This window comes from Mesocricetus auratus, unplaced genomic scaffold (genome assembly GCF_017639785.1).
Source record: "Mesocricetus auratus isolate SY011 unplaced genomic scaffold, BCM_Maur_2.0 Super-Scaffold_4256, whole genome shotgun sequence".
Lineage (NCBI taxonomy): Eukaryota > Metazoa > Chordata > Mammalia > Rodentia > Cricetidae > Mesocricetus > Mesocricetus auratus.
The window spans coordinates 69,234,988-69,251,884 of record NW_024429182.1 but is presented as its reverse complement, the minus strand read 5'-3'; the positions used below and the strand labels follow the sequence as shown (position 1 = coordinate 69,251,884).

The 16,897-nt window shown below is 44.6% G+C and overlaps 1 long non-coding RNA gene across 2 annotated transcripts in view; it reads right to left on the bottom strand.

Moving 5' to 3' along the window:
• The window catches only part of LOC110341806, a 26,657-nt gene extending 10,919 nt beyond the window's left edge, over positions 1-15,738 (bottom strand). For both annotated transcript variants that reach the window (XR_002383811.1, XR_002383815.1), the window contains exon 1: positions 15,686-15,738. This is a non-coding gene — a long non-coding RNA (uncharacterized LOC110341806). The remainder of the gene's footprint in view (positions 1-15,685) is intronic.
• Positions 15,739-16,897: the final 1,159 nt, after the last annotated feature.

Here is a 16,897-nt window from a genome sequence, read left to right as displayed (position 1 = left end):
ACCCACTTCCCTTCTGCCTGGGAGTAGGCAGCTGTAAGACAATGTTTAGTAAAAACATGTTTACTAAAAACGATACAATAAGTTCCTGGCCACTTCCCCTTCTGCCTGGAAGTAGGCAGGTGTAAGACAATGTTTAGTAAAAACATGTTTACTAAAAACGATACAATAAGTTCCTGGGAAAGGCCTTCCCACGGAAACCGCCCTGACCTCGACCTTGTCCAAAGACTAACCGCACCTTCAAAAACCCACACACATCCACCTCTGGTGTCAGAGCAGAACCAGCCAGGGTAGAGGAGAGAGCAGAAGCTTCTCTGGTGGGAGCTTTTCTTAGGAGGTTTTCTTGAACCTTTTTGGAGCCTGTTTAAAGTTTTCTTTATATCATTGAACGAGTCTCTGTGTTGTCAATCCCCGACACCCTCTGCACCTTCTCGGACACAGGCCGCTCAGCAGACGGAACAATTGGAGGTCCCACTGAGATCGTGAAAGCGAGGTAAGTGGACGGGGTTAAGAAACTATGGGGAATAGTTCCGGGAAGCTAGAATCATTACAGTATCAACTAAAAAAGTTACTTAAAGAACATGGGACTGCAGTCAAGTCTAAAACCCTAGAAGGCTTTCTAAAATCGATCGAACGAGCCAGTCCATGGTTCATTACTGGGGGAAGCTTAAATATTCCAGATTGGGAGGAGGTTCGCCGTGATCTTCATAGACTTTTACGAAAAGAGGGATCTGAGTCCTTGCCCCCTACGACATTCTCCTTATGGAGATTAGTGAGGGGAGCACTTTTGACAGATAAGGTTCGTTACCGCCAGGTAGTTCAGGACACAAAAGAGGCTTTTTTAGAGTTACAAGAGACTGAGACTCAAGCCTCCTTGAGTTCAGGGGCAGAGAGTGATGATGAAGAGACCGTGACTGAAACTAGAGGCTCCATTGTTAGTGAGGATGAGGAGGAGTCTCTTAGTAACAATAAAAAAATGGGTAGACATCTCCGGGCGCGACCCAAAAAGAAGGACTCCAGTCAGAATCGGTTATATCCTTCTCTATCAGACCTAGAAAATGGAAGTAGCTCAGACTCAGACTCGTCACAGTCTGAAAAGGAACGGTTACTTGCTGAGATCGCGGCCCTTAAAAAAGAACTAAAAAAGATTCTAATTAAGGAAAGACAGGACAGGGAGAGAAACCCTTCCCCATACTCTGAAAAAAGGGACTTCTCCTATGAGATAACCCAGTCCTTCTCAGACCTGGAGGGAAGACCCAGAGGAGGGGTCCAATGCTGCCCGGTGGTGGCCCCAGTAATGGAAGTTCCAGATCCAAACAATTCTGGACAGGTCATTCGGCATCATAACCCTTTAAATTTTAAGGATATAAAACAACTTAAAGAGGCAACTTTAAATTATGGAGCACAGGCTCCCTTTACACTTTCCTTAATGGAATCTTTTGCGTCTCTTAATTTGACACCTGGCGATTGGCAGCAGCTTTGCAGAGCAGCTCTGTCGGGGGGAAATTATTTGATTTGGAGAGGTGAGTTTCAGGAAAGATGCAGCCAGACAGCCCAAAGGAATGCACAGGCCGGACAGCCCCAGAGAAATGTGGAGATGCTTACCGGGAGTGGTCAATACGCCACCATTCAGCAACAAATGCAATATGACATCGCAGTCTATGCCCAAGTGGCAGCAGCGGCCCAAGGGGCTTGAAAGCATTGCCTTCCAAGGAAGGAGGGGATCATCTGTCCAAAATCCTTCAAGGACCTTCCGAACCTTTTCAAGACTTCGTAGACCGTCTCAGTCAGGTAGCAGAAAGAATATTTGGGGGCATTGGGCCTGCGATGCCAGTCATCAAGCAGATGGCATTTGAAAACGCAAATAAGTATTGTAAGGAAGCCCTTCGCCCCTATCGCAATAAAAGTCTAAATGACTATATCCGGATCTGTAGGGACATTGATGGGAACTTCATCCAGGGCCAAGTGTTAGCTGCTGCCATTCGGCCCCAAGTGGGGAAAGAAAGACCTACTCTGGGAAGGAGAAAAACATGTTTCAGCTGCGGCAGGGAGGGACACTTCTGTAGAGAGTGCCCTCAAAATAGTACTGCGGGTCTCAAGAGACCTGGTTTATGCCCCCGTTGTCGAAGGGGATATCATTGGGCCAATAACTGCTACTCTAAAACTGACCGGGAGGGAAATTTCCTTCCTGCTAATAATAATCAGGGAAACGGGAGGAGGGCCCCGCCCCAGGGCCCCAAAACCAATGTGTACGGGGCAATGACCCCTGCTCTGGGCAGTGGCAGGACTCATTTTCTCCCCCAGAGCAACCCCTTCATATCTCAGACCTCCTTAGAGCCACCTCAGGGAGTGCAGGATTGGACCTCGCTCCCTCTGCCCGGGCAATCCTAACACCGGAAATGGGGATCCAGGCCCTCCCTACTGGGGTGCATGGGCCATTGCCTCCAGGCACGGTCGGACTACTCTTGGGACGGTCCAGTATTATTCTTCGAGGCATCCAGGTACACCCCGGTGTTATAGACCAGGATAGTGAGGGGGAGATTAAAATAATGACATCAGTGGGCAGTGGGGTTGTTGCCATCCCTGCAGGAGAACAGATTGCTCAGTTACTCCTTCTCCCTACAGCTCCTTTTGAGGCTAGAAAAATTAAAGAGAAAAGGGGCAACCAAGGTTTTGGAAGTACCGGCCCGGCAGCATTTTGGGTAGCCACTATGGAGAACCGCCCCCAGCTTACATTAAAGATAGAAGGCAAGTCCTTTAGGGGCGTCTTAGATTCTGGGGCAGATTTCTCTGTCTTCTCAGATAAATTCTGGCCCCCCGCCTGGCCGAAAGAGGAAGGAACAGTGACCCTCCAGGGAATAGGACAGGCTGTGCCCCAAAAAGCCTCAGAATCTTAAAGTGGCAAGACTCTGAAGGCCACACAGGGCTTTTCCAGCCATATGTTTTGCCTGGCCTCCCTATTAACCTCTGGGGACGGGACCTCATGCAAGAAATGGGAGTGGTCCTCACCACTCAGGCACCCAAGTCCAAAAGCAGGGGCCCCCAGATGATGCAAGGGAGGGGCTGGAGCCCGGGGAGGGAACTAGGTAAACTAGAACAGGGAGAGGTTTGCCCTGTGGCATCCCTCCCTTTGGAGACCAGGGCCCCAGGGGATAGGAAGGGTTTTGGCCATTTTTGATGAGGGTCACTGTTGCGCCACCAGCCCCCATACCCATCACATGGCTATCAGATGATCCGGTATGGGTGGAACAGTGGCCCTTACCAGCGGAGAAACTAAGGGCGGCTCACCAGCTAGTTCAAGAACAATTGGAGGCAGGTCATTTGGTTCCTTCCACGTCCCCTTGGAATACCCCTATATTTGTAATAAAAAAATCTTCAGGGAAATGGAGGTTACTACAAGACTTGAGGGCCGTGAATGCGACCATGCAGCCTATGGGGGCTCTGCAGCCTGGCTTGCCCATGCCTGTGGCCATTCCTAAAGACTGGCATTTGATTGTCATTGACTTGAAGGATTGCTTCTTTTCTATTCCCTTGCATTCTCAAGATAGTCCTCGGTTTGCGTTTAGCCTTCCTGCGATTAACTTTAGGGAGCCTGCCCTTCGCTTCCAATGGGTGGTGCTCCCCCAAGGGATGGCTAATAGTCCAACTATATGCCAGATTTATGTAGCTGCCTGCTTAGATCCCCTCAGACGTAAGTTCCCTGATCTTTACATTATCCACTACATGGATGATATTCTTTTGGCCGCGGCCGAAGAAAGACAATGTTACATAGCCTTTGCAGAGCTACAGGAACTTCTGGAGGCCCGTGGATTTATTTTGGCTCCTGAAAAGATCCAAAAGAGACCCCCTTATACTTATTTGGGTCATCAAATTCAACAAACTGGCCTCCGGCCACAAAGACTCCAGATGGATTGTTCAAATTTAAAAATACTTCATGATTGGCAGAGATTTTTGGGAGAGGTGCAGTGGTTTCGCCCTTCTCTTTCTATTAAAACAGGGGCTCTTAAAGCGCTTTATGATATTCTTCCTGGGGACCCTGCTCCAACTTCCCCTAGACAGATTACCCCAGAGGCCAGGGAAGCCCTACAATTGTTGTTAAGAAGTATAGAGCAAGCCCACCTTTGGCGTATAGATTATGGGCAGCCCCTTGTTCTGGTTGTACTTTCATCTAGCTTTTTGCCCACTGCCGTGTTTTGGCAGACTGGTCCTATTTATTGGGTACATTTGTCAGCCTCCCCTAAGAAGGTAATGACCCCTTACTATGATCTCATTTTACAATTGTTGTGGAAGGCACACAAGTTTAGCATTCAAACCTTTGGAAAGAGTCCTGATAAAATTATCCTTCCTTATGGTAAGGAGGAGGTGGAACATCTACAGATCTTCCATGATGGGTGGACCCTGTTTATTACATCTACAGGCGCACAGTTTGATAACCAATATCCCAACAGCCCCTTGATGTCTTTTTTCAAACAACACCCTGTGATCTTTCCCAAGATTTTAAAGGAGAACCCTCTAATTGGAGCTCGCTCAGTCTTTACAGACGGCTCCTCCAAGGGTTTTGCGGTGGTGGTTTCTTCTCAGGTACGGAAGAGGGTACCCATAGGGCAGATGTCAGCACAAGCTGCCGAGTTGTTTGCATGCTTGATGGCTTTCCAAATGTTTGAGGGAGAGCCCTTTAATTTATATACTGATAGTGTTTATGTTGCCAACATTGTTAGACCTTTAGAAACTTCTCCATATGTTCTTCCAACCTCCCAGGTTCGTTCCTTATTAGTTCAGCTCCAACATCTTATTTGGCAGTGCATCCACCCTGCTTATGTGGGATTTATTCGTGCACATACTAACCTTCCAGGACCCCTTGCCCAGGGCAATGAAATTGCTGACTCCTTGACCCGCCCTAGGGTCTTATTTACTCAGGAGCAGCTTGCCCACCAGCTCCATGAGCGGTATCATCTAAATGCCCGCTCCATTAAATTTCACACTGGGTGCCCCTTATCCATAGCTACACAGATTACCTCTCAGTGCCCTGATTGTGCCCCTTATCATAATTCTCCCAATGAGGGGTAAATCCCGGGGCCTCAGGGCCAACCATCTCTGGCAAATGGATGTCACTCACCTGCCGCAGGCAGGGAAATTAAAATACATGCATGTCTCAGTGGATACGTATTCTAAACTGATTTTTGCCTATCTCCACTCAGGAGAGAAGATTAAAGATGTTATTTCTCATTGCCTGCAGGCCTTTGCCTACATGGGCGTACACGATGCCCTAAAAACGGACAATGGCCCTGCCTATGCCAGCAATCGCTTTGCTGCCTTTTGCAGGGAACATCACATTGTCCATTCTTTTGGTATTCCTCACAACCCCACGGGACAGGCTATTGTGGAGCGCACCCATGCCACTCTCAAACAGTATTTTAAGAAAATAAAAAAGGGGAGTATGTTACCTCCCCAATATTCAGTTATCCACCATACTTTACATTTTAAATTTTTTGACCGTAGACCGTAATAATTTGTCTGCTATGGAGAGACATTGGAACAAACCCTCCCAGTCCTTGGGATGGGTCAGATGGAAGGATTTGATTACAGGAAAATGGCAGCCACCCACTCCCCTACTAGCTAGGGTCCGAGGGGCTGTTTGTGTTTTCCTCCAGGAAGTGAGAAGCCCATTTGGGTCCCCGAACGGTGCATCAGGCATGTCGACCCCAATACTACTCCGGATACTAGTAATGCTCACCATGATAAAGATGATCCAACCATTGCTGAACACTCAGGTAAGGGAAATACGGGCGTTGGTGAGGATTCCCCCGCATGTTGATGCCAGTTAGTCATTCCAGCTCCCTGTTCATCAAATTTTATAACACCAATAATACATTGGGAGCGGCTGCCGCCAATGAGATTAAAAAGTCAGAAACTAGACATTCTGAGTTTCCCCCTCCTAAGCCTGATACCAGGGTCAGGAAGTAGGGGAATCCAAGAGATTCCCAGCGGCATACGCCTTTAATCCCAACACACCTTTATGCAAGTTCCAGGACAGCCTCCAAACAATACAGAGAAACCCTGACTCAAAAAAAAATTTTTTTTGGTAACAGTAAAGAGGTACTGGTATTAAGTAAAGAAAAAGAAAAAGACAAAGGTATATGGAATGGAAAATTTTGTTTACATTTAAGTTCTATTTTGTGAGTCATCTCTAAAAACTTTTGGCCAAAAGCCTGGCCTCTCTACCTAGCATCTACAGAGATACAAGGAGTAGGTACGGCTGTACCCCATGACTGTAGCTCAAATGGAGGAATGATAAAAACATATAGGACTTTTTAACCTTTTTAGTTCAAGGATTGGCTGGAGTTGTTCTTTTACATAGATTTCAATTAAGGAAGCTTCATTGCAACAGACTAATCATGACCTAGGGAAAAAGGATGACTGAAAGATGCATGTATGTTCTGAATGTATGGTGTGGCCACACCGGTATGTATGAAATGTGATTGCGAATGTGTGAGTGTGAACTGCTTATATGATTAAAAGGATACTTAAATCCCTTCAAAAAATAGTTCAGAAGCTACCTAGATTGCTTTATATATAGCCAAAAGGAACATCCAGCCAGTCTGTTAATGTTTTAACAGAAAAATTTAAGATACAAATGAGGCCTTGTCAGCTAGTGAGAGTTCTACAGGTTAGATTGGGAAAGACTGCTCACAGACTTCAAATAATTTTCAAAAGTTATTTAGTAAGCCCAATTTACCTAGATAGTTAACCAAGGAGGGTAGACAAATCCTTCTACTGTTATGGTCCAGCTTCAACAGTTCAAAAAAGAAAACTTTTTTAGAAAATAAAAAGGGGGAATAATGCCCCCAGTCCCCACATGACTCATCAAATAATACACTCCTCATTTAAAAATTTTATAATGTGAATGCCAGTGAGCTTCAGACAGATTCTGGCATGATGGAACTTGAGCAACCATTACTCAGGTCAAATGGAGACATCCATACACTAGACAGTGGAGAAGACCCTAATTTGGGGTCGAGGGCATGTTTGTGTTTTCTTGCAGGAAAAGAATAAAGCTTCGGCAACTGTCAGACCATTTAGTGAGATGCATGGAGCAGAGAAAAACTGGACCTGAGACCATGGGAGCCTACCTAAGCCAGTTTGAGTGAGATCTCCTAAATCAATGTTCCTGACCATTGATGTCATCGAATCTACAGCCCAAGAAAGAAAGAAAACAGTCGGTTCGAGATTTCCAGTTTCTCAACAGACCTGCTGCATCAACCTTCCGGACCCATGAGTTTTCATCATGAAGCTAACAGAGAAAAAAGGACCCATTTAAAGCATTTGGACATTGGTATGGACTATGATGAGTGGCAAAAGCCTCTTTTCAGTATTTGAACAGGACATGGTCACTTGAAATATCAGACTTGATGGTTCCTATTTCTGGAATCACGACTAGGCCAGTGTATTTTTCTGGAGAAATGCAACTTGTCCTAATGTGACAACTATTGTTCATATTTTTCATAATGCTACATGTGTAACATCAATGATTGTGCCCAATGTATCTGTGCAAGTGCACTTTCTAAATGCTTTCCTGAGCAGATCTTGAAACGATTGGAAACTTTATCAAATTGTAAATGTAAATCACATGCGGGTTACCCTTGTAACAGACGAAGGCTGGTAGAATGTTATGGCCCAGATCTGGTGATGGGTATGGTGATGGAGAGGCGCTATGTCAATGGGGGTCCTGGAAATGGTGGCAGTGGCGGTAGGCATTCTGGCTTTATGCCGAGCTCAAACGTGCCTTGTTCCAGAGACAAGAGATCCGTAACCAAGTATTGCTTAGCTTAGCCCATGGCAATCCCGATAGCCATGAAGGTTGGTTACAGATGATTTAAGGTTGGGGTATCTCCGATGACGGGCAACCTGTCGGGAAGACCCCTCCCACCTAAAACAGGGGTTCAAGGTCCCCCAAAGACGGGAAAGGGAGGGTGACCCTACTTGACCTAAGCCAGGAGTGCCTCATTTGAAAATAAAAAGGGGTGAATTGTGGGAACACCAGACCTTGAGCAGAAACCCACTTCCCCTTCTGCCTGGGAGTAGGCAGCTGTAAGACAATGTTTAGTAAAAACATGTTTACTAAAAACGATACAATAAGTTCCTGGCCACTTCCCCTTCTGCCTGGGAGTAGGCAGGTGTAAGACAATGTTTAGTAAAAACATGTTTACTAAAAACGATACAATAAGTTCCTGGGAAAGGCCTTCCCACGGAAACCGCCCTGACCTCGACCTTGTCCAAAGACTAACCGCACCTTCAAAAACCCACACACATCCACCTCTGGTGTCAGAGCAGAACCAGCCAGGGTAGAGGAGAGAGCAGAAGCTTCTCTGGTGGGAGCTTTTCTTAGGAGGTTTTCTTGAACCTTTTTGGAGCCTGTTTAAAGTTTTCTTTATATCATTGAACGAGTCTCTGTGTTGTCAATCCCCGACACCCTCCGCATGTTCTCGGACACAGGCTGCTCAGCAGACGGAACAAAAAAATACATTATACAAAGCATAGAAATTAGCAAGCATGCATGGGAAATATGCAGTAATTGATAACTTATTATCAGGCTACAGGCAAGTTCTCAGCAGGAATGGTAGTCAGTACACAGTCACCAATGCTAGTTCGTTGTTGCTCTTGTTGCAAGCACCGTGTGTGGTATATTTGTGTGTGTGCACATGTGCATGTGGGCACCCACACCCATGTGTGCAGCATGCCTATGTGAATACTAAAGGTCCATACCAAATGTCTTCCTCTATTGCTTTTTTCCTTTAAAATTGTATTTATTTTATGTGAATGCGTGTGTCTCGGTCAGTGTTCTATTGCTGTGAAGAGACACTATGACTATGGAAACTCTTATAAAGGAAAGCATTTGAGTGGAACTAGATTACAGGTTCAGGGGTTTAATTCTTTATTGCCATGGTGGGAAGCATGGTAGCACGAAGGCAGACATGGTCCTGGAGAAGAAGCTGAGAGTTCTACATCTGAATCTGCAGGCAGCAGGAAGAGAGAGTGACACTGGCCTGGCTTGAGCTTCTGAAACCTCAAAGCCTACCCACTCCAAAAAGGTCACGCCTATTCCAAGGTCACATCTCAAATAATGCCACTCCCAGGAGTCTATAGGGGCCATTTTTCATTCAAATGACCACAGCATGTTTTGCCTATGTATATGTAAGGGTCCAGAAGAGGCTGTTAGAGCCTCTAAAACTGTAGTTGCCAGCTATATATGGGAGGTAGGAACTGAATCCAGGTTCTCTGCAAGAGAAGCAAGTGTTCTTAATCAATGAACCAGCTCTGCAGCCTACCAGCCTTCTACGTATGCACCTTACTCATTAGATGGCTTCTCTCACTGAATCTAGAGCAGCTCATTGCTAGACTGGCTCCCAGGAGCCCCTTCCTCTGCCTCCCTATACTGAAATTCCAGGTATGTACAACCCCACACAGCTATACCCAGTGTCTTATAAAGATGCTGGAGTTAGGGTACATGTCCTCATGCTCACGCAGTCAGCACTTCATCCATTGAGCCACCTTGGTTATCTACTGGAACTCGCTATGTAGACCATGTTGGTCTTGAACGGTTTGCAGTCCTCTTGCCTCAACCTTCAGTGTTGGGATTACAACGAGTCATCTTGAATGGCTGTGATTTTTATTTTTCAGCTCTGACACAAGAGTTTTTCACGAATACTGATTCTTAGAGTCAAGATCTGAATGTGTACATTGGCTTCTTAGATTTGCTCTCATGTCTGAAGTGGGCAAAATATGTAAAACAGTAGTGACTTTGGCACTAAGTATCAGGCAATGAAGAACACTAATCCTTGTGAGACAGAAAGCCCACAAGGTGAGTCCTTCAGTTTCCTGGGGAGAATTTTCAGGGTGTGGCACAAAAGGGAGAAACTGAGGCAGAACTTCATAAACTCCTAAAGCTGAGGTCAAAGCTGAGAATCTGTGAAAAGCAAGGCAACTGGAGTTCATAGACTAGAACACCACAGAAGAATGAGGGGAATAGATAGAAAAGCCTGGAGGTCTATAAAGAGTCTCAGTCATTGGTGGTGCACGCCTTTAATCCCAGCACTCGGGAGGCAGAGGCAGGCGGATCTCTGTGAGTTCCAGGACAGCCTGGTCTACAGAGCGAGTTCCAGGACAGCCTCCAAAACAATACAGAGAAACCCCAAAAACCAAAAGAGAGAGAGAGAGAGTCTCTTCAAAGAGTGAACAAGGCAGAAGGCTATTAGTGATGCCAGGGAAAGGTCCACAAAAGGCTTCAGGCAAAGGATGCTGGGTGTGCACACAGAACAATGCTAGTTCCCCCCAGTTAGCCCAAAAGCTCAACATTCATGAGGCATTGTGTAAAGCACTTAGGAAGGTCTTGCTCCAGTGATGGGGAATAATTAGCCCTAGAGAGGGCTGTGCTCTGGCCCAGCCTAACTAATCACACACAGAAGACTTGAAGAATGACACTGTTTCTAAGTAACTTAACTGCAGCCTAGAACAAAGCTGGAGAGTGTTTATAGTAACACAGAAACAGCACCTACCATGGGCAAATCACAAAGTGTGGCATCCAACCAAAGATCACCAGGCATGCATACAGACAAAGAAGAAAGAGTCCACGGTGGGAAGAATAATCAGCCAATGGAAACTTAACCACAGCTGACTCGAATGCTAAATTTAGCAGAGAGGACATTAAGTGCGTAACTGGAACTTTTTAAAATTTCATTTCACGTTTATTGATTTATTTCAGTCATATGAGGGTGCATATGGTATATATGCATGTGAAGGCTCCGTGGCACATGTATGGAAGTCAGAGGACACCATGTGGGTCCCATGCTTGCCAGCAAGCACACCTTCACCCACTGAGTCATCTCACTCACCAAGTTATCAGAACTTTTTGGACATAGGAAATATAGTTAAATTGGGTCTCATCTACTGATTCAAAACTGATTGATGGGACTCATGACTAATTAGACAGGGAGATGAAAATGAGCAAATTCAAAGGTGAAACAGTGGGAAAATGTCCAAAATAAAACATGCTATGAAAATAATTAAGTAAACAAAGAAGCAACACATTAGTACCCTGAGGGGCAATCCCACATCAACATCTTAAATAATGAAGCTCTCAAGGGAGAAGACACAGGCAGAAACAAGGGCACTGGAGGAAGCACCAACAGAAATGCATTAATAAAAACTATAGACCAGTAATTCAAGAAACCCAACAAAACCCAAGAGGAAGACAGATGAATAAAGCTGCAATAAGACACATTAAAAGTAAATCCGTAAGGATGATTGACAAAGACAAAGCCTTAAAAGCAGCCAGAGAACTGGGTATGTCGGGCATAGAATTAGAAAAGAGCTAAGAACTCCAACAGCCTTGGAGCTGGCAGCAATGCAATCAAGAAGAGGGTGAAGCCATGTCCTTACAAAGACCAATGTCCTTACAAAACTCCTGTCAGTACTGAATTCAATGCCGGGGGGAAAAACACCTTGCACAATGGAGCTAGCAGCAAAATAAATAATACAGATGGGATTGTAACTTAAAGTGTAAACAAATGTTCAAATAAATACATGGGGTTCAAAGACAAATTCTCCATATGGTGGTTCCTGAATGATTTGTATAGCGATGATGCTTGTCGGGTAAATGCAGCCCAACTCTCTTCCTAAGTGTAGATGGCACAGAGTAAATTCCTTCTAGAATATATTGTGGAAGGGAGCAAAGAGGATGGTGGCTGCTATGGACAAACCTGACAAGCACAAGCCCAGGTAAGTGACTGAGGCTGCACCAACAGTGACAGTTTACAGGGCTGGGACTTGACTTAGATGTGATGGTGTGACAATGACATTTAACCTCTATGAGTTTTGGATTTTCTCCTAAACTTCACAACTCTAGCCTAATCATGAGAAGAACATCAGAAAGAGAAAAAAAAGTGCCAGAGGCTGGAGAGATGGCTCAGCAGGTAAGAGCACTTGCTGCTCTTCCAGAGGACCGGGGTTCAATTCCCAGCACCACATGGCAGCTCATAACTATTTGTAACCCCAGTTTCAGGTTATCTGACACATTCACACAGATGTACATGCAGGCAAAACACAAATGCACATGAAATGAAAGTAAATAAATTGTGTCTATAGCGTTGGTGGCACACGCTTTTAATCCCAGCACTTGGGAGGCAGAGGCAGGCGGATCTCTGTGAGTTTGAGGCCAGCCTGGTCTACAGAGTGAGTTCCAGGACAGCCTCCAAAACAATACAGAGAAACCCTGTCTCGAAAAAAAAAATGTATCACATTTCAGGGCATCCTACAGAATGAGCATTCCTCAAAACTTTCTCAGATCTGAGTTGTCCATAATGATCTGTCAGTCTCAGTCAGGCAGAGCCTCAGGACACAGGCAGGCTAACTTCACAGTGCTATCCTGGATGAACTTCTAGAATACAGAGAAGGTATTAGGTTAGAGGAGATGAAGCTAAGGAAATACAAATAAAGTTTAGATTTAAACAATATTGGTTCTTTATTTGGAAGCTGCCTGGGAAATGGGAAGTTTTTTCTACTGACTTGGTGATTTTTAGATTTTGATTCATCCCAAAACAAAATGTAATAAGAACAAAATGAAGGTAAAACAAAAAACACTCACATACACAGCATACAGCGTCAAATGTTAAATGACGTTAAATGGCAGTGGACACCATATGAAACGTGGAAATTCATAAACAGTTACTACAGGCATAAACACATGGTTGCCTTATCATTTGGAGCATCTTAAAAGATAACAGGGTGTGGTGATACCCGCCTATAACCACAACATTGGAGAGGTTGAGCCAGGGGAGTCGCTCTTTCAAAGCAAGCCTGGGTTATAGGTTGCAAGATCCTGTCTCAAAACAAAACAAACACACACACACACACAAAACTGGTATGGTGCTGCACATCTTTAATCCCAGCACTCCAGAGGAAGAGACCTTCGGATCTCTGTGAGTTTCAGGCCAGCCTGGGCTAAATAGTGCTACCCTGTCTCAAACAATACCAATAACACAAACAAGATAGTTAACTCTTGGTTTTAGCACAGTGGATAGTTCTACCCCCAACCCCCAAACTCCCTGGTACAGCTCAAGTTCTTGTGGATAACTCAAACAAAGAAAGCTCAACTCAAGCGGAAGAAAGGCAATAAAGCACAGAAATCAAAATGATCTACCCCAGAAAAACCACAAAAAGCCATGGGAACAGAAAGCCAGATTTTTGTTGTTACTGTTTCGGTGCTGGGTGTGGAACCCAAGACCCAGGACATCATATTTCTTAGACAAATGATGCACCATTGAGTTACTCCCTACCAAAAAAGCTAGCTATTTAACAAATAAGAAAAAATAAAGGATACGTCAAAATGGAGCTAAAAGATGACATGACAGAGCCATTACAAAGAAAACATGGAAAACAACAGCTTTATGACCATAAAGTTGACAACTGAGAAAAATGGGACAATGCTCTGAAAAATAACGAGATTCAGCTCCTCAGAAAGCAGTATGAAATATACTAGGTCTATGACAAATCAAACCAGAGCAAGATGTCACTATGCAGCTATCAGAATGGCTATGATTTTAAAACAATGGTGACAGCATCATATGCAAGCAAGAATTGGAGAAACTGGATGTTCACACACTCCCAGTAGATACACAAAATGGTAGAGTCACTCCAGAAAACAATATCTCATTTTATAAAATGAAACATAATTGTCATATGGCTAGCACTTGCTGCCTCAGGCATTTATCCCAGAAAAAGCAAAAACATGTATTTATATAAAAAATTTGCACATACTCTAATGTGTGAATTGTTAAACAAACTGTGGTAGATCCAGTCCATGGAATACTATTTAGCAATAAAAAGAAACAGACCAGCAATGCACACAAGGACTTAGATAATTCTCCAGGGAATTGTGCTTTGGTAATGTTTAAAAGCCAGTATTTGAAGACTATCTACTATAAATATGGTCATTTCTAAAACGCTCTTTAAATTTCACAGTTATAGAGATGGAGAACAAATCACTGGACAGGGTAGCATATGAACAACAGAAGTTTATGTCTCTCAATTCTGGAGGCTAGCAAGTCCTAGACCAGGCACTAGCAAATTCTGTGCCGGAGGAAGGCTCACTCCGCAGAGAGCCATCTCTTCACTATGATCGCAGAGCAAGAAGGAGCAGGATAAACCTCTAGGGCAGTTGTTCTCAACCTATGGATCCTGACCCCCCAGAGGATAGCATATCAGATATTTACATTATAATTCATAACAGTAGCAAATTACAGTTATGACATAGGAACAAAATAATTTTATGGCTGGAGTGGTCACCACAACATGAGGAACTATATTTAAGGGTTGCAGCATTAGAATGGTTGAGAACTACTGCTCTGGAGTCTCTTGTGTGGGGCATGAATCCCATCCATGAGGTCTCTGCCCTGTAACCTAGAAACCGCCCAAAGTGCCCATCACTTTGAGGGCTGGGATTTTAACATCCAAACTTAAGGTAAACATAAACACTGTTGTACCTTGAGTTAGGCAAGCAAACATTTTGCTTGGTTGGTTTTGGGGTGTGGTGGTTGTTTTGAGACACCAATTTCCTTGTTTCCAGAGAATGGCCTTGGATCCCTGATTCTCCTGCCTTAACCTCCCAATGGGCTACATTGAATACCATTATACCTGGCTAGGCAAATGTTCCTGACCCTAGACAGCAAAACACACAACCCACGAAGAACAAGCCCATGAACTGGACTTCACCAAAATAAAACTTGTGTTCTTCATAAGGTGAAAGACAAGTTATAGTCTCAGAAAGAATTTTTTCCAGACCTCTTTGGTCTGTAGACCATGGAGCCTGCCTACCTGCCTTTATTTCTTTTACATTGATTTATTTGTTTATTTATTTGTTTATTTCTCTGAGACAGGGTTTCTCTGGAAATTTGCCTGCCTCTGCCTCTGGAGCAAATCCTACCAGTGGGTGCCACCAGAGCTAGCTTCTTTATTTATTTACCACTATGCTGTTTCTTTTTCTCTCTCAATTCTACGTATATTTTTAAACACACTATAAACCTTTAGAGGTTTTTCTTCATCCAAGTCTGACCTTACTGTAAATCTTTGTTTTTTTGGCCACGTGTCTTATCTGTTAAAACCGCAGCTGTTTAAACTGTAGTTTTTCCAAGATGGTGGGCGTAAGTTTGACTCCACCTCACTGCCTCAGTCTATGCTGACATCCAGCAAAAGCTGCCGGCTTGGAGATGTGGTCACTGCCACTTCCAGCTGTACGTACACACCTTCTAATTGTTAGCAGAGCCTTTTTTTTTTTTTTTAATGCTGAGTCAGGAAGACTTCCTTAAGCCAGCCTCGAGTCTCTGCTTGTCTCTGGCAAAACAGAGCCCACCTGAGAAAATGCTGCTACCAAAAAGCTGTGCTTCTCTCCATTATTTTGTTTCTAAAATCCCTTTTATACTTTTGTCATTTTACGTGGAAATTCAATCCCTCTCCTGACAACCATCTGTAGAGTAAAGCCTTCCTGCCAGCCTGGTTCCAGATCCCCATCAGTCCCAAATAAACACACAGGAAGCTATATCAATTATGAAGCTGTTGGCAGTTTGCTTGGTTTCTGACTGACTATCTCTGACTTAAGTATTTACTCCATAATTGTTCATCTAAGTATTTCTCTTACCAGAGAAAGGATCCGGACTTCTTACCCCAAGAGCATCTTGACTCCCTGTGGTTCTCCTTCCCAGAATCCTCCTCAACTCCTAGTCCCACCTATCTTGTTTCCCTATTGGCCAACTGTGCTTTATTCAACAACCAATAAGAGACAGATTTACAGAATGGCATCTCCCATCACAGTGCCCTGTGTTTCAGAGGAAGGTTTGGTATTGAGGACAAATAGGGTCAAACAGTACCTGAAGACAATGATGAGGACAACTTGACTTCAGAACTGTGCCTCCCAAACAGTAGTCTTGGCAGGAAGCAGCAGCAACGTCCCCTAGAAACTTGCTGGAGACATCAGCTCTCACTCCCGTGCAGACCTACTGAACTTGAGCCCAGAGGTAGGCCCACCTGCTGTGCCCCATCAGCCTCCTGGTTACTATAAAGGCTTGAGAAGGGGGCCTTGGCCTTGAGTGTACACTGGACTCATGGGGAGCACTTTCAAAGCCAAGGCCAAGATAGAGATCTCTTCCCAGAGATCTCTCTTAGTGACTGGTTTGTTCCACCTGGGCTCAAGCCTGGAAGCTAACATTCCACCTCAGGGGTATATCGGTTTCCCAAAGACAGTCAGGAAAGATCACTGCCTGATGCTTTGCTCACGGATGCAGTCTCTCCAGAGGTGACTGAACATCCCTGCTCCAAAGGACACCCTACACCCACATGATTCCAACATACCCGCCCATTTTAAGAACCACTCATTTGGGAATGTTTTACCATCAGGTGTCCTCAGAATTGCCTAACAGGGCTAAGCCTCTAACCCGGGACCTCCTTCAGCCCATATGCTGTTCCATCAGCCAATCAGCAGAAAGCATTATCCATGTGCCAGCTCCACTGAGCGAGTGCTCATCTAAAAGATTAAAAATGGAGCAAGGGGTCTCTGCCTTGGCCACATGTGCTCACGACAGTGTGAGGACAGGATCAATAAAATAAGAAGGGGGATGCGTGAGGAAGAAATAGAAGGGTTACTTTTTTTTTTTTTAAGTGCGTTTCAGATAATAAAGGAAGGTGAGTCAGTCAAGATCTCTTTGGAAATACCCAGGAAGATCTGCCCACAGAACAATAAACACGTTTCCCTTCCCACGCTACCCCTGGCCCACTTATTCCTAGGGAGGTTAAACAAACAATTTGTTTTGTCTTTTGAAAAACGGGTGTAGACAACCATCACCAGGGAGAAAAA